We start from the raw sequence: 19,634 nt of genomic DNA on the forward strand, positions 1-19,634 counted from the left end.
TACCCTAAAGGCAAAAACCTAATGTATAAGTAAGGCACAAAACCAACCACTGAGGGAAGAATTCAGTTAGACAAATGAATAAGACGGCCCTGTGTAATGAATATTATAAGCAATGGATGGAGTTTAAGATGCTGTGGGCACAAAAGAGGAGCATTTAACTTAGTGTGGCAGGAGGGGATTATGGAAGACACTGGGCAAACCAATGACCTTTGAATCGGAACCTAAAGGATGAGTTGGGAGTTACCCTGGTAAAGGGCAGAGGGATATGCTCCATGGAAAGTTTTAACACTAGCAAAATCCTGGAAGTGAGATAAATATGAATGTAGTTGGCGATGGCTAGAGCAAGGAGTGTGTTCCATGAACCATGCAGGAAATCTCACCTAGCATCTCAGGAAAGAGGAGGAGGATCATAGAATCTGAGACATCATCTGATTCAGTCTCCTTGTTACACAGATGAGAAAATGGAAGCAAATAAACTCCAGATACTGTTCCAACCTTCACACTTAATGAATGGCATATGGGGGATGAGAGTCCAAGCCTGGCATGTAATCTGAGAATCTCCAAGCCTTTACTAGAACCATTTTAATGCTATAAAGCATTACAGATGCAGCCACAACACTTACCATAATGGGACACACACAGCAAGGGTTTAATAAATAATTGATTTGGGATATAGATTGGTTGAAATAGCCCATGTTATTTTGTCAATGAATAGGGTGGAGGCAGAGCATGACACCATGAGGTTTATAATCTCAGTATAATGATAGGAATAACTAAGCCGTGTATTTGTTGGATATGAGAATATACTAATTATATAAATCTATGTCTTCACCATAGTGTATTTTCTTTAGGATTTTTTTTTCCAGAAGGCATCTGGTAAGAGAATTATCATTAGTTACGTTAGTAAAATTATTCACCTGTGGTTGCTGACTGCCTCAATAGAGTATCTAGATGGATGATCATAAAATATCTAAAATGTATTTGAGATAGTTTGACTTTAATTAAAGGACTGTACCGTAATTGAAATTCAAATTGGAGAGTTCCAAAGGGTAGGTCAGCCTGCTTCAGAATAGCCAAAATAGGTATAACTAGAAGCTTATGAGACCTCCATAGGCAACACAAACCATAGTTATTAAGGTGGGAAGGACAAAGGAAAACAGGCTATAAGATACAGACCCCAAATTGAAAGTCTCAGGGGCAGGTGTTCTGCATTAAAGATATGTTTTCCTATGGTGCTACTTCACCCAGAAACAACCTGAGTGAGTGGATAAGGGTATTTATTTACTTCAGACTGCTTAATGACCTCGCAAGCAGCATGTATAGCAGCAGCAGCAGCACCTATTTATTAGAACCTACGTATTCAATGTCAGGTACGCCAGTAGTCATGTTCCTGATTTGTCACCCTCACGACAGCTTTTCAGGGTAGGTTCAGCAATCTTACAGTATAGAAGAGGAAATGGAGGTCCAGTGATGTTAAAAAAAAAAAAAAAAACCTTTTCAAGGTCAGATAGTATATAAAATGCCTAAAACGCAGGTCTGTTTGACTCAGAATCCAAACTTTCACAAGTGTGAGTACATACCTATATATACATCTCTCTCTGTATGCATATGTAATGTGATTTTTGAAGTATGATAATTTGATTATTCTATCTATTTGGACATTTGAACAAATAGCATTTTATAATTATATGTAATTTTTCATGTTTTGCTTTTATGAAAAATGATAAGCTATAAAACCTGATTGATGCAGGTAAGGCAATCAGTGTTTCTAAATCCCTCCACTCTTTCCAATGACACATAGATTATGCAACCTCTGTTTTTAAGAAAAATATGACAATATTAGTTAATGGGACTGTAGGATATATATTTAACTGAGTCACTTGTGTGCAGAACTATCTTCAAGTACAAAGGCTTTGGGATTAAACAAATTTGGGAAGTGATCGGTGAAATTTTACTTCAAAGATTTTCTTTTTCCTAAATAAAAGGGAGTTAAAACTTCTTTAAAAAAAATGAAAAGCAGGCTTCCTTTTAATATTTTCCAGTCAAAAGTATTCTTAGTAAACAAGGGAGACCATACATGAATCAGCTCAGTCTCAGTCGGAATTTTCTTTTAACAATAACCTGTATTTAATAAGCTGGTACCCAGAGTGCGTGCCATGCTGCTTCAAAGTGATAGCAAGACCATGAGGAAGATCAAAGAGGAATGGTCATGGGATCTGAACTGCTAGACTGAGAAAGAGAATTGTATCTGCATGCACACAGCTACTTTTTGTTATGCCTGTATAGGAAAAGGATTCACTTCATTTTCTGTAAGTGCTTAAAGATTTTAATCCAAACTTCCTTTCAGCAGTTGAGATCAAAAACTCTAGACATTGCTGGGTTATGGAAGTGAGAGACAATGTATCTACTAGAAGAGAGGTAGAATCCTACAGATTGTTCCAGGAAGCTTTAGCAGTGATGGACTTAAAATGTGATTGGAATAATTCTAAAGCACCCGACTGTGATGAATAGGTAGGGGTTGTCTGCAAATCCAATCATTCCAGTACCATTTGATGTTGACAGTCATTTCTGCATCCTCTAACCCTTCTAATGACTGGGAGCTTCGCAGATGTTTATGGAATACTGCACGCCATGCATAAAATGACTGTGTGGCAAACAGAGTTTAATTTATACCATTCTTGCCACAGTCCCATCAAAGTGGCTTCAATCTTGCACATACCTAGAGTAGAAAATCACATGTCCTGTCTTAGTGGTCGTACTGCTTCTCCAGTGCTCTTACTCTTGTTGGTCTCGGTCTTGCTATTTTTGTTGATGGTATGAAGTAGGGAAGGTGACTTGCCCATATACCTGTTAATGAATATCTGCTATATGCCTGTAGTTGAAAACCTTAAGGTAGGCCCCATTTCATTTGGTTAGCAAGACCATATTGAAAAAGAAACAGCTTTAAGAATATGGATGGCTAAACCTTAAGCAGTTTTAAGTCATGCCCATTTTGGTAAACAGTAATTTATCAGATTGTTATCTAACATAGTCATTTGTTGAAAATATGTCCCTGAGAAATGGAAAACTTGGTTGGTAGGGAATGCATCACTGAGAATAAGAAATAATGGGAACCAGTGACCAATGCTTGACAAGGCAGAAACTGTGTGTGGAATGGAAAGAAAGGGCTCTGTGCTCCTAACAGAAGAGGAAGGGGCAAACATGAAAAATAGAAATGACTAATGGTAGGTTTAAATTTCTACCTAAAGTTGTGTTATTGCAAGAAAATGATTCATCACACCTGCCTTTATCTTTCCTTGAAAGTCTTAGTTTTTACATACAGAGTTAATTTAAGAGACATTGCAGTTAAAATATTCACCAGTTATTTATCATCATTTCTGTAGATGATTGCCTTTATAGTATCATTTCAGGAACGATACAAAAGATCTCTTAATGATTTCTTCAAGAGCTCTTCCATCTTGTCCCTGATGTCTTAAAATTTTTAACACAGCTTTTTATTTTACAACCTGAGATAATTCTTAAAATGAGCTTACCCTAAATAAAGGGCACTCATTATGCTAATTCACATGTATTCATGCTAAAGTGTAAACGACTGATAACTCTTCCATTAACAGAAACAATAAAACAGAGGCAGCAGCAGGCAGTGCCAGAAGGCGTGGGAAAATCTAGAGAAAGAACAGTAAGGACCCAGAAGATGTATTTCACTTATTTCACAATTGTGCCTAAGGCAAACTCTACTTTGAGTAGTTCATAATGTGCCTGAGTCATAATAATGGTTATGAAATTTGGAGCGATTCTCTGACAGTGCAATTTGGCTCAAAAAATCTGAAAAATAGGCTTTATGTGAAGGGAGAGAGTCGTTTGAGTTGTGATATTAATACTCCCTCCCTCTTTTTTCATGAAAGACAAATGCAATTTAGCATAATGAATAATCTCTTCTTACAAATGTATTTTTTCCTTATGAGTCTTCTGCCAATTTGTTGCTTCTTGCCTATGTCTAGAATAATTGTAGACACTGGGTATGAGAAGGGGCTATCAGCTTGTATTTCCTTATTTAGGCAACAGCCTTTTGATAATAAACCCACTTGTGTGAGCAGTAAGGGGGCACTGTGTTTCCCCTGTGGGTGTCTGTTATGAACACAGCTTTAAGATTTTTTTTTTAATCTTCCTGTAAACTGACAAAAAAATAGGAAATGGAAACTCTTGAAAATCTACCTATTAGTTAAGTTCTCTGATTTGGTTGCTTTTGGCTTTTGCCAGAGTTTTCACAATGAATCCTTTTTAAGGCATATTATTCTCTCCACATCAGTGATGTGTAACTTTGTTTCTTTCAGGGAATGCACCCTATCTAAGAGTGAAAAGAATGTGGAATTTTCAGCCCAACAGTTCTGTGTTCAGTATTTGGTTCTGTCCTTCCTAGTTGATTAACCTGGAGGAAGTTATTTTATCTCTGTGATCCTCCGTCTCCTCTTGAGTAAAAACAAAGCTAATGAGTCCTATGCAGTGATAATTACAAAGCATTACAGTTAGAATGCAATGGCTAATGGAAACCAGATGTGCAGAAGGAGTCTTATCCAGGTGAGGGCAAGCCATTATGTCTCACTAAGTGACATTCACCCTAGGAACTAATCTGACCTGCTTTCCTGCTGGCTCAGAATTTTGTTTTCTTGAACTTACTGGTTACCTATGGATTGACTCAAATTATCCGTCTAAACCTACGTGCCAGTAGAGCCTTAACTACATATATATGTCAACATGCCGGTATATTAATCTACAATAGGGAAAACAACTATCAAACACACCAGATGTTAGTATCAATCTAAATAGCACATTCTCTAAAAAGAAAGCCACATGTTAAAAGTGTATAATCATGTTTGCCCAATAAGTATTAAATCAGAAAAGTAGATGCCTTTTATATATTTCAGATGTTTGCCTTTTGGCTCTGATAGCTTGCTTGACTCAAATCTCTATAACACATATGTATGTCAGGTGGGTAGCAATTCAAGGAGGTCTGTCACTGGCCACCACCTCCCTCATGGTACTGGGGTGGGGCCTGCCAATGTTTCCATGTGTCACTATGTTTGTTGTTTGTTCAAGCTCTGTGGCTGAAGCAGTCTAAATTTTCCTCTGCCTGATCACAACCTTGCTCAGAACAGAGCATACTCTACATGATTCAGTTTCTCAATTGTGATAACATTCCTGTCCTATATCCTTGAAATTTTTTCCTCAGTTCACTGGTGTCATAGGTAAGAATATTTCTGATTGTTCCATTCATGAATTTGTAAGAAATATCTGTCACATCCATTGTGTATGGATTTTAATAGCTTACTTCCCCAAAGATGATATTATATCCACTATTATTAGTGACCCTCACCATTGTCTCCACACACCAAATTTTTATATGAAGCTAAAATGCTTTGGACAGTAACTGGTAAATAGTACATGTTCGGTGATAATAGTTATCAGAAGAATTGTTATTTTCCTATGGGAGATGATAAAACAGCATTTTAATTCCCTACACTGAAATCACCACATACGGCTGATCTCCTATGCTGTGGGTAAATTGAGCAACAGTTTAACATAATCTGGTATGAAAGGTGACTAGTAATTCTGTTTATCTAAAACTTACTACTTTCCTGATCTTCCAGCAATACCTAACACCCCCTCCCTTTAAGATGCCCCTTCTAAGCCAAAACCTAAGTCTCAAAGCATCTTTGTGAATAGTAGCACGTTGACCTGTGAGTGTGTTTGCTTAGTAATATTGGCCTCTGAATCAGCACAGTGCTGCAATGAAGGTGATAACAAGCAAGCCTGGGCTAGACCTGTTGAATTACATTACTTCCTGAAAGTTGCTTAACCTCTCTGTGCCTCGGTTTTGTTACCTATAAAACAGGGAAAATAAGAGTACCTCCACTAGAGGGTTCTGTGGAAATTAAATATTGCAGAGTGCTGAGCGCATATAGTTTTGGAACATAGAAAATTGTTCAACATATTAACTTCTATTGTACTATTTTTATTAGTAATTATTATTTGCAGTTGTAAAATTCTGGGTATGATTATGAGAAGGTAGGGAATACTAGAAGGGAACTAGATAGGTGTAAAGGGCACTAAAAATGCCCATTGCACAAATCTGGTTAGTGTGTGGCCTGCCCCATGACTTGAGGATAAATGCTATAAAAAGTTGATGGTTTTAATAGAAAGAGCAGTTAATTGAGAGTTAATCTTTTTGTTTTGTTTTGTTTTAAGTTTATTTATTTATTTTGAGGGAGGGAGAGCAAGCAGGATAGGGGCAGAGAGAGAGAAGGAGAGAGAGAATCCAAGCTGGCCCCGCATTGTCAGCGTGGAGCCTGGTGCAGACTCAAGCTCACAAACCCTGAGATCATGGCCTGAGCCGAAACCAAGAGCCAGACATTTAACCGACTGAGCCACCAAGGCACCCCTAGAGTTAATCTATTGACAGTAGAAGATAAAATGGTGCTGTTTTCAAATGATGAAAGGTAAACAAAGCTAGTCAACTCAGAGCTATATGCCAAGGCAGTTATTATACTCCAGAATCTGATCCTCTTCTTCAAAAAGTCTTACAAATTGCAAGACAGAACCATGTTAACCAAAAGGCACACTCAAAAGAAATAAGTCTCAGAATGCCATGATATTAATATACTCTGGGATCCACAATCATGAACCGAAATACTTACAACCACTATGATCAGCATTGTGTCTGTGATCAAACCACATAGGAGGTTAACTCATAGAGGGAAACTGCTGTGTTAATCCTCGAGGGCAAATCACAGTCCATAACCAGAAACACTGGTAGTCCATTAGACAAGTGCATTCTATCTATTAAGTCATTGACTCGAATCTGATAGAATGTGTATTAGAACCACCTTGGAGCTTTTTGAAAACACATTTATTAACCTCTGGATACAGACAACAGTTACAGAGGGATGTAACACCATACTGTAGGTATACTGACATAGGCCATCAAATAGAACAAACTTGACTGATGAGACTTGCACAAAAATAAAGAGAGTCACACAAAAATTAAATGTCATCAGAAAAATGAATTACTTTGTGGCCATCTTGCAGAAGAGAAAATCTTGACAAGATGTCTAAAATATTGTAAGACAATGGACTACTAAAACCTAAGAAAGATGCAGGAGATGTTTACTCGTGAATGTAGCTGATGGACTGATAGCTGATCAAAGGATTCTTACTTGAAAAAGCTCACCAAATAAACATATGGGAGAAATTAATTGGAGGTGGAAGATGGGAGGAACGGCACTTAGAGGAGGACTATGACCCATATTCATTTTGTACAATTTTATTCTCTTGATCCACCTCCCCCACCACCACAGTAATATAAACAGTACTTTGGAAAACAGTGAACAGAAACTGTGCTAACGACTGGCAGCTGCTCATCTCATGCATGTTTCTGATTGTACATTGTTACTCACCATCACTGTTTACTCTGTTTACTATGAACTACAATTTTCTGATTGGGGGGGAAATTTTCCAGAAACAATACTCTTTTGGGGAGTAAAGTGCATGCTGCTGTTTCCTGTTTTGCAAAGATTGGCTTAAAGTGGTAGGCTCATTTGTGAAGCAAATGTGTAAGTTTTGCTTTGGAGTAGATAGGCCAATCTGGGTAAGAGTAGTCAACATTACAGGCCAAGGTCTAGGTACAGGATATGCCCTTGTCGGCTCAACTGGAAAATAGGTCAACAGGTTTCTCATCTTAGAATTTTCCCCCATATTTCATTATAAAGCAATTTTTCTTTGTTATTTTTTTCCCGTAAATTATATAATAGGACACAGCTGGTTGTATACCCCATATATGCTGATACAGTGTTGTATATAAATTGCTGCATAAAAACATGCCAAATGGGCAAAAAATACAACATGAGCAAAATTATCAGATTAGATTGGCAGATGCTTATATTAAACATGTCTGTTTACATTGTGTATAAAAGGTTTTCATGGGCTTTGATTTTAGATTCAGTAGAGCATCTCTGTTTCTTTTATGAGATCTAAATTACACTAGTTATTACTGGTTTTATAAAATGTAAGTTAAATTACAGAAATAATCATATGCTTTTGCTATTTATTTTTTCCCATTACAAATCATATCACAAATGTAGTAATAATATATTCCAGGAGCCTGGCTATGACCAGTCACTCTTAACCACAGGTAGCATCACTATGATCCTAGTTGCTTTGCATTTGGGAATAAACAAAACAAAATTAAAAATAAATTTGTAATAATTTGTATCCAAGTATCACAGTTTACAAGTTACTTAAGGACAGAAAATGAAATAAAAGGGCACATTTACACTGAGGGCACATTGTTTGGCTATTAGTGTGCCATAGTTTAGTTAATTACATAGACTCAAACCAAAATTTTTAAAAACTTTTAGTAATCTGGCATAGTATATTCCAAGAAAACAGGCCTATTCATATATATAAATAAAGTACACATATATTTACATATATATATATAATGCATACGTACATATATATGTATATTTATATATATATATGTATATATATATACAGATTATTTTATATCATGCCCACATATATATACAAATAATATATATACATACAAATATATGTGTGTATATATATACAAATAATCATATCTCAATTTAAAGTAAGTTCAACAATGCAAGATCTAATTAACAAGCATATCAACATGAGGCAATGAGCAAGTATTTCTTGTGGCCTATATGGAAAGTAAGAAAGCTTTTGATGCCCATTCTAGAACCATATATTCTTAATAACATCCATTCAAATAACACCTCTGGAATTCTTCATTTATCAGATTTATAGGTTTATCAGATTTATAGGGGCCTAGACACAACTTACTATTGCAAGACTGAGCTCTCAAAAAGACTCTAGAACCCTGTTTCGTGTATAAAAATATATAGGTGAGAAAGCATGAATAATTACAAGAATATGCTAAAATATTTACATTGATTTCTTATTTAATCTGTAGAGACTAAAAGAAAGTTCATATGCAGATGACTAGATATTCAAACCATTCTGTCTTTTGGTAATAAGAAATAGGAATCCTAACCTGGGGTGCCTGGGTGGCTCAGTCAGATAAGTGTCCAACTCTTGATTTCAGCTCAGGTCTTGATCTCATAGTTTGTGAGATCAAACCCCATATTGGGCTCTGTGCCGACAGCATGGAGCCTGATGGTGATTCTCTCTCTCCCTCTCTCTCTCTCTCTCTGATCCTCCCTTACTCTCATGTGGCTCTCTCTGAATGAATGAATGAATGAATGAATGAATGAATAAATCCTCTCTCTAGAGGTTTACCTATATCATTTACACCATTGATTTTTAGGAAAATTGTCTTGAAGTGTAATATACTTACTGAAAAGTTGTATACCATATTTATCAACTCAATGACTTTTTAAAAAGAGGACACAGGTGCCTGGGTGACTCAGTCAGTTAGGCTTCCGACTTGGGTTCAGGTCATGATCTCTCAGTCTGTGGGTTTGAGCCCTGCGTCAGGCTCTGTACTGACAGCTCAGAGCGGGAGCCTGCTTCACATTCTGTGTATTCCTCTCTCTCTGCCCCTTCCCTTCTCACTCTCTGTCTCTCTCAAAAATAAATAAACGTTAAAAAAAAATGAAAAGAGGACACATCTGTGTAACTTCAGTCCTGATGGAGAAATAGAATATTACCATAAGCCCAGAAATCTACCTGTGTTCCCTATCAGTCCTATGAATCTCACCCTGTTATAACCACTTTCCTGAGTCATTTCAACATTGGTTTGCTTCATATGCTTTTGAAGATAAAGAAATGATTATAGTGAGTACTCTTTTTTGTTTTTGTTTTTTTAAATTTAACAGTATGTTTTTGAAATTCATCCAGGTTATAGAGTAAAACAAATTGATTTCATTCCATTTGTTTATAGAATACCATTAGATAAATATGCCATAATTGATTCATTCTATTGTTTAAAAGTATTGTAAATTACACTGCTATGGACATCTTTTCATATGTCTTATGGTGCTTAAATATACAACTTTCTGTTTGGTATATACCTAAGCATGGAATTGTAAGGAGATGGAATTTACAACAATTGACTTTTACCAATTAACATTCACACCAGCAAAGTATTAGGATTCCAGTTAAACCATATTTTTACCCACACTTGATATCTTCAAGCTTATATTTTAGCCATTCCAGCAAATCTGTTCCCATTAAAGTTTTAATTTATCTCTTTCTGATGATTAACTGTACCGAGAGTCTTTTTTTGTTGTTGGCTATATTTCGTTCCTGTCTTTTCACTCTGTTAATAGCTACTTTTCTTTTTTTTTCCCCCAGAAAGAGAGGCATGATGAATTGAAGTTTCTAATGTTAATGAAATACAATTTTTCAGTCTTTCCTTTATGGTCAGTGACTTAGGGTCTAGATAAAGAAATACCTTTTCATGCCACAGTTAGAAATTAGTTACTTTTGTGATCTTCTAAAAAAAATTATCATTTTAGATTCATATCCAAGTCTAAAAACGATCTGTAATTTATTTTTATGTATAATTTAAAATAAAAAAAATTCATTTTTATATTTGTTTTGGACTGACCCAGCACAACTAATGGAAAAGACCATCCTTTTCCCATTTTAGTAGTGAAAGGTCTAAAAAATTACTATTTTTTCCTATTCATTTATAAGAACAACACTTTATTAATTACTGTGGGTTTGTAGTATGGCAAAGTTTGATGTCTGATAGCATAAGTTGTTGAGTTTGTTCATATTCAAAATTATCTTAGCTAATGCTCAATTTGTTTTAATGTTTTAAGTTTTTCATTGGTGTTTTGTAGAAAGTTATGTTGAGGTTTTCCACATCTCTTGCAGATTTTTAAAAAGATGTTTGATGTTTTATGCTCTTAGTGTAAACATTTAAATATATATATATATAGATTTATATATATATGTAGAGAGAGAGAGAGAGAGAGAGAGTTTTTAAATGTTTATTTTAGAGACAGAAACAGAGCATGAACAGAGGAGGGGCAGAGAGAGAGGCAGACACAGAATCTGAAACAGGCTCCAGGCTCTGAGCTGTCAGCACAGAGCCCAATGCGGGGCTTGAACCATGAACTGTGAGATCATGACCTGAGCTGAAGTCGTATGCCTAACCGACTGAGCCACCCAGGTGCCCCAAAAAATCTTTATATTTTTAGAGAAATTTTAGGTTCATTGCAGAAGTGAGTGGAAGACACAGATTTTTCATATATCCTCTATCCCCACACATGTATAGTCCTCCACATTATGAACATTTCCAGCAACAGAGTGGTACATTGGTTGTAATTGATCAGCCTACATTGACAGATTATTCTCACCCAAAGGCCATAGTTTATATTATGGTTCACACTTGACTCTGTACATTCTGCTGGTTTGGGCAAGTGTATAATGACATGTATCCACCACTATAGTATCATACAGAGTATTTTAACTGCCCTAAAATTCCTCTGTGCTCTGCCATAAGTGTTAAGTTTTCAATTTTGGTTGTGTGTTGCTTGTATATGGAAATATATTTGATTTTTGTATCCTGACATTCTCCTTTGCAAACTACCTAAATTTACTTACTAATAATTAGATTCCTTTAGATTTTTTATGCACATAATTATTTTTTCAGAATAATGACAGTATTCTTTCGTTCAAGTCCTTACATTTTGATTTCTCCTTCTTATTATTAAACTGATAATTCCAGTACAATGTTGAATGGAAGTGGCGCATCCAGTATTTTAAAAATTCATTTCTGAAGACAGTGTGTGGAAAAAAAATAGAGGTTCTTGAGTATGATGTTTTCCTCCAGGGAGGACTTAGTTTTCTTCTGGCAGGCAATTAGAGAAAAGGCAATCAGAGTTTGAGATGGTCTAAGTCTGTGCTTCAGTCTTTTGAGGTCTAAACTATTTCCACTTTGCACATATATTTCAAGCACAGCCCTCAGGGCTCTCAACTGAAAGCCTAGAAGGAGGATGTTTGGCAGATTTCCTCCTTTTTGGCATTTTCAAACTCCAGCTTTTGTGGCCACAGGAAAGCGAGAGTACCAAAAGTGCTGTTATGTTTCCTTCCTTCTTAGATGCAGTTTTCTCATTGGATTCTTAATCTCTTCCCCACTGACTTGGAAATTGACAAATAGCTTGAGGGGAAAAATAATGCTAAACTCTGCAATCCTTTATTGCTCTGGGATCTTGGCCTCTCAAGACATGGCCTCCTTGGTAAACTTGAAATGCAGTTTTATACCTGTATCCCTGCCAGATCACAGAAAGTCCTAAACTGAAGGCACCGTCCCTCATCCCAGACAGCTTAAGGCTCAGCAAATAGCTCAATACAAAAACTGACAACATTTGCTCATCTTGGAGCTTTTTCTTTTATTCGGAAAACTTGGTTCCTCAAGTCCTGGTTGCCTTGGATGTTCCCATGTTCTCAACAGCTTCTGTTAGCTCTTTTGTTTGGGGTTTGATTGTTGTTGTTGTTGTTTTTTAATTTGATGGAGCTTCTGAGATTGATCTAAGTTGAAAGATTTGGCTGATTGATGCTACTGTACACTATATGGAAACATGTGTGTATGTGTTTAATGATATGCAAATATACAGTATGTGAAAATTAGATAATAAGGAAAATAATTCTAAAATTTAATATGTATATAAGTAATTATAAAATTATAATATATAAATGCCTATTACCATTGATTTCTTCCTTTTTTCCAATATTTTATATTTTTTAATAAATTTTTTTAACGTTTATTTATTTTTGAGACAGAAACAGACAGAGCATGAACAGGGGAGGGTCAGAGAGAGAGGGAGACACAGAATCCAAAGCAGGGTCCAGGCTCCGAGCTGTCAGCACAGAGCCCGACGCAGGGCTCGAACTCACAGACTGTGAGATCATGACCTGAGCTCAAGTCAGACGCTTAACCTACTGAGCCACCCAGGTTCCCCTCCGATATTTTATTAAGAAGTACTCAAACACATAACAAAGTCGGAGAAATTGACAGAGAATCTGTATGCCCACCTCCCAACTTAATATGATGGAAGTATAGTTGACATACAATATTATAGTAGTATCACGTGTACAGCATATTGATTCAACATTTATATACGTTATGAAATGATCACTGCTGTAAGTCTACTTATTGCCACCATACAAAATTACTACAATATTATTAACAATATTTCCTATGTCGTCCTTTACATCCATCGGGCCTATTTATTTTATAACTGGAAGTTTGTACCTTTCAATTCCCTTAACCTATCTCGCCCATCCCCTGACCCCATCTCTTCTGGCAACCACCAGTTCTGTGGTTTTTTTTGCTTGTTGGTTTGTTTTTTTTTTTTAATTCCACATATAAGTGAAATCATACAGTGCTTGTCTTTCTCAGACCTATTTCATACAGCATTATACTTAGGTCCATCTGTGTCATCACAAATGGCGAGATTTCATTCTTGTGGCAGCCATTCATTTTATGGCTGAGTCACAGACACACCCACACACACACACCATCTTCTCAAACTTTACCATTAATATTTAACTATAATCTTTAAGAAAAAAACATCAACACATTTGTACCTATGCATCCATATCTCCGTCACTCTATTAGTTCATCCTATTTTGGGTGAATTTCACACTAAATTTCAGACATCAATATACTATGTACTAAATTGTTCAGCTGGCACATCATTAGAGTCCAAGATTTGTGTGCAATGTGTATTTTTTTAATTAAAATTTACATGCAATAAAACAAGTATTGATGTCTCATAAATATAGATTCACTGAGTTTTGCTAAGTACAAATTAACTCTGTAACCCAAACCCCTGTCAAGGATTCAATAGAACGTTTGCATCCGTCAGTCTAGAAAGTGTCCTTATGTTTGATTTCTGTCAATTTCCATTTACACCCTCCAGAGACAAATACTATTTGGGTTTATTTTTTCAATGAAGAACATTTTTTTCTTGTTCTGGAGTTTAATATAAATTGAAGCATATATTATGTACTTTTATCTCATTTTAAATACACAAAAAAGTATAATGTGTGTATATATGAATACCTATATCTAAATGTCCAAGTTGCTTGGTCTGTCTTCTTTTTATGACTGGATAGTATTCTACTGTATAAATATGCAATAGGTTTCTTATAAACTTTTCAGTTGATGTATACCTAGGACATTTATAATACTTGGCTGTCAGGGATCAACTATTTTGGACATTATTATAAAATTCATTTATGTACGTACATAACATTTTTATTTGTCTTGGTTAAAACTAAAGATATTATTTAACATTTCTATTAACAAAACACTAGAGTTTTAGTTGTTGCACGTTCATGGCACATTTGTTGTATGTTACCTTTCAGTTTTAGCCATTCTAGTAGGTATGAAGTTTTATCTCTTTGTGATTGATATGTGCATTTCTCTAATGAATAACAACATTGAAATTTTTTTTCCTGTGCCTGTGGGCCATTCCTATATCTCCCTTTCTGAAAGGTCTGTTAAAATATTTTGCTTATTTTAGGGAAGGAGGTTTCTTTTTTATTATTGTGTTATAAGTGTTTTATATATGTCATGCAGGCATGACATTTATATATATTTACATAATATATATATATATTTACATTATATATATATATATATATATATATATATATATATATATAATTTCTCCAAGTTTGTAGCTTATTAACTTTATTAACAATGTCTTTAGAGAAAGTACAGCTTATTTAGTTTGGTATAGTCTAACTTCTTCTTTCCTATTAAATTTCTTGCCTTCTATAATCCATATAAAAACATTTGCCTACTCCAAATGATGAAGATATTTGTCTATGGTTTCTTGTAAAGGTTTACAGTTTACACTTTGTAATAAGATCGCTGATGAATCCTGAATTATTTTTGTGTACTGTAGAAGATAATGATATTTCTTTATTATGTCAGTATTCAGTTTTTCCAGAACTATTTTTTGGAAGGAGTTTCTTTTCTGAAATGGAATGATTTAGTACCTCTCTTAAAAAAAAAATGACCATTTGTGTGCAACAATTTCTGGACTTTTTTTTTTTTCCATTTATCTATTCAGCAGTATTTATTTCAGTATCATACTGTGTTGATTACTGTAGCTTTATTTTTAGTCTTGATGTCAAGTAGTGGAAGTCTTTCCACATTATTCGTTTATTTGAAGATTGTTTTAGATATTTTAGTCATTTGCAATGTCATATGAATATAAGAATTAGCATGACAAGTTTTACAAAATAGGCCTTTGGGATCATGATTGAGATTGTTCTCATGGATCAATTTGGGGAAAAATACATGTCAACAATGTTGAGTTTTAAAACCCATGAATACAGTACACTGTCCCATTCATTTAGATTTTTCTTTATTTTCTCCCAGCAATGCTTTTTAATTTTCTGGGAAGAGATCTGTTAATTTATATTTAACCTAAATGTTTTACAATTTTTGGAAACTATTGTAAGATAAATCTTTAAACTTTGATTTACAAGTTATCTCTTGCTGGCATATTAGAAGACAATTGACTTTTTTAACCTTGGATCCTAAGATATTAATTTTAAAAGTTGTTTTGTCAATACTTTAGGATTTTCTTTGTAAATGCTTATTTCATCAGCAAATAAAAACAATTTGTTTCATTCTTTGGAATCTTGATAACTTTTATGTTAATGAATTATATTTAGAGCTAAGATACCCAGGACAATGTTGTAAGAACTAGTGAGAGTGGGCATCCTTGCCCTTGACCCTGATTGCAGGGGTGTTGGCTGTAGTTCTAAAGAAACAAATAGATGCTCTTTATCACATTGAGGAAGTTTACTTCTATTAATAGTGGGTTAAGAGGTGTTGGTTGTTGTTGTTGTTAATCATAAATGTTGTTGTTAATCATAAATCTGAATTTTATCAATATATTTTATTTACCTATTGTGTTTTTAGTGCTTCATTCTGTTATATGGTAAATTACATTATTTTTCAATATTGAAGCCGGTTTGGACTTCCTGATAAACTCTACTAGATTTTGCTGTATTACCCTAGTATATATTTATTGGTTTGACTTTCTAATAATGTGAAATAACTTGATCTATTTTCATGAAAGACGGAGGGCTGTAATTGTCTTATTTTGTACTATTTTTGACAGATTTAGGTATTAAAATTACACTCTCCTCATAAATATGGTTGGGAAGTGTTCTTTCTCAAGTTTCAATAAGATTTTGTATAAAAAAGATTTTATTTTTACCTTAAAATTTGGGCAGAATTCAATTCTGCACCTGGAATTTTCTTTGTGGATCTTTTAAAAAATATCTGCTGTAACAAATCCCATTTTTTTTATACTAAGCGATCTATCTTTTCCATTTAAATTTGTCTTATTTTTGTAATTTTTAAGGGATTATTTTCACATTATCTAGATTGTCAAATTTGTGGTAATGAAATTGTTCATAATTATTTCATCCATTTGATGTCTTTTGTCTATAATTTTACTAATGGTAACATTTCTTTCATTCCTGATACTGATAATTGTGTGTTCTCTCACTCACTTACACTCTTTTATCCCCTTGATTAGTCTGGCTGAACTAAGTAGTTGTGTTGTGATTCTTTTCAAAATTCTTTGCAAAAAATTACTTGTGGCGTATAAAATTTTCTTTCTTTAGCTTATATTTTTATTATCTCTTTCCGTTGGCTTCTTGTAGTTTGCATTTCTTTATTTTTTTTCTAAATACTTAAAGTAAAACTATAGGTCATCATTTTAAAATATTTCTTATTTTCTAAAGTAAACCTTAAATGCTATAAATTTTCCTCAAAGCACTGCTTTACTGGCATCCTAAATTTTTATATGCTTTTATTATAAAAAAATATTTTCAGTTTAAAATACTTTATTTTTCATTATTATTTTTTATTATTTGACCCTTGATATTTAAGGAATGTGTTTAGGGACACCCAGGTGGCTCAGTCAGTTAAGCAACTGGCTTTGGCTCAAGTCATGATCTCGTAGTCCATGGGTTAAAGCCCCATGTCAGGCTCTGTGCTGACAGCTCAGAGCCTGGAGCCTGCTTCACATTCTGCATCTACCTCTCTCTGCCCCTCCCCTGCTCATGCGCTGTCTGTCTGTCTCTCTCTCTCTCTCAAAAATAAACATTAAAATTAAAAAAAAAGTGTGTTGCTTAATATAGAAATAGTTGAGCATTCTTAAATATGCTGTTTTTTAAAATTTAATTCCTTTGTAGTAGCAACATACTCTATATAGATGCAATTTTTAAAACTTAAGTTTCTTGTATGAGACAACAGATTTGACTATTTAGAGAATACACTACATACAATTAAGAAATGTATTTTCTGCAGTTGGTGTATTTTATAAGTTGAAAAAAATATTAGCTGAATATGGTTGCTAGTACTATTGAAATCATCTCCATTTTTACTGTTTTTTTTTTGTTTGTTTGTTTTGTTTTGTTTTTATGTTCTATTTAGTGCTGAGAATTCTGTTTAAATCTCTGGCTATATGTTTGGTATTATCTTTTCCTATTTTTAATTCAGTTAATTTGTATCTCACATATGTTGAATTTCCATCACTAGATGTGCCCATACTTAAAATTATTATATCATCTTCATGAATTAAATCTTTTATCATTTTTAAATGTCTTTTCTACAGTAATATTTTTGTCCTGAATTTTTTTTCCTGCTCTTAATTTAGCCATTTAGTCTACTTGCTTACTCTTTGCATGATGTCTATTACCGTCTATTTGCTTTTAACCTTTTTATTTAAGTTATATTTGTAGATTTGTATTACATATGCATTATTTATAATGTACAACATACATCATATTATTGAGTCTTTCTTGTGTGTGTATTTTGACAATTTCTGACTTTTACTGACAGCATTTAGTTCATTAACATTTTATATAATTTTGTCATGATTGTTCTTTACTTTGTCCCTCTGATCTTTGATTGTTCCTCCTTTCTGCTTTTTAAAAGTATTAAAGTATATTTTAAGGAAAAAAGTGGCAGCCCTCACACCATGGGGTTTGCTTTGTTTATCCAGAGCTTTAGTGTGGTGGCCTTGGCAGCCAGTCCTGGTGATTCAGTCCACAGTTGTAGTTCCAGTGAGGGTTAAGAAACATTTCACACCTCCTACTTATGAACCCAAATACAAATCAGAAATGGAGTTTATAAAACATGCCCGGAAAGCAGGACTGGTCACTCCTCCAGAATGTTTGGAGCATCCCCTACACTTGGCCTGTACGGCTGGTATCTTTGACATCATTGTTCCTCGAGAGGGTGATACTCACTTGTCCTCTTTCAAAGGAACGATTGGCACAGAGAAGTGAGAGATTGAAGAAGAGATTGGCATCAAAATTCTCAATATGGAGGATTAGAGAACGTAATCCTAATCCTGAAAAAGCTAAGGATATCTTTACTGAAGCTCACCTTTGTCTAAATAACTCAGACCATGACTGGCTTCACACCTTGGTGACTGAAAAAAAATTTTTTTTTTTTCCGGACATGGTCTGGGACATCAAATATATGACTATCTGCTGGAGCTTCATAGGATCTTTAGATCCACGCCTGGTGGTTCAACTTCACTCTTCAAGTCTATTGCACCAGAGCAACATGTATGGCCAGCTCATCATCTGCATGCACACCCAGCATACTCTGGCCATTTATGACCATTTTGGTAGGTTGGTGTATGGACAGGAAGATGTGCTCAGGGATATCCTGGAGTATGTTGGGTTTGAAAAGCCCCTGGTAAAGCCCTATGGAGCTGGAGAATGCATGGCAAGATCATCCCCCATGGGTACCCCCTAAGCAGCCTGCCCTTAAGGCAGTGATGATCCCTGGGCCTCAGCTAAAACCCTGGGAAGACTAGGAAGTGCCACAAGGAGAGGCCCATAAGCTTCAGCTATCCTGATGGCAAAAATGACTCTAGGGGTGACAAATGGACAATGACGCAGCTGGAAGCTGTGGAGTCTGGGAGCTCCGAAGTCAGTCATCTCTCCATGATGTCATAGAAAGATCTACCTTTGTCCGGTCCTGTCCTGCTTAGGTGTTTTTAGCTGTCTGCTTGGCAACCACAGCTGATGGCTGGGCCCACATGGGTGGCTGATAGGCACAGCCATGAACTAATTCTTCTTCTTCCTTTTGAAATTGTATGTCTGACTTGTGAGTCTCAAGCAAAGTATGATGCAGATACTTTTTTTATCCTGCAGCAGAGACTGATGGGAGAAAACTGGCAGAATTCTCTTTTTAATTAAAAGCCAGGGATAAGGGGTTTACATAAAACACTATTAGGGTATTGGACAAACTGTGGTGGGCTCTGTACCTTTCCTGGGGTTTAGGTTGGAAGTAGATCAGCCTTCAGATGGCAGAAGTGGAAGATAAACTGAACTGTGAGTGATGTGACTTCCAGGAAATCCCGACTTGGGAAAAATAATTAGTGTTCATTGAAGAGGGTCCTTTCTTGTTTACTGACTCACGTGATCAGCATTTATATCTCATAGAATATAAATTCAAAGAAATCCTTTATCTTTCAAAAATATTTAAAAAATAAAATTATTTATTTAAGTATATGTTAAGAATTCTATGTTAATATTTTGTTATACATTTTGCATTGTCTCATGTGGTTACTCTTGGGATTGCA

General features: G+C 35.0%; 1 pseudogene; it reads left to right on the forward strand.

The window, feature by feature from the left end:
• The first annotated feature begins 1,315 nt into the window (after window positions 1–1,315).
• Window positions 1,316–18,905, forward strand: LOC121041768 (39S ribosomal protein L45, mitochondrial-like; annotated as a pseudogene).
• The last annotated feature ends 729 nt before the right edge of the window (window positions 18,906–19,634 follow it).

Source organism: Herpailurus yagouaroundi, unplaced genomic scaffold (genome assembly GCF_014898765.1).
Source record: "Herpailurus yagouaroundi ecotype Mexico unplaced genomic scaffold, PumYag 29, whole genome shotgun sequence".
Taxonomy (NCBI): Eukaryota; Metazoa; Chordata; class Mammalia; order Carnivora; family Felidae; genus Herpailurus; species Herpailurus yagouaroundi.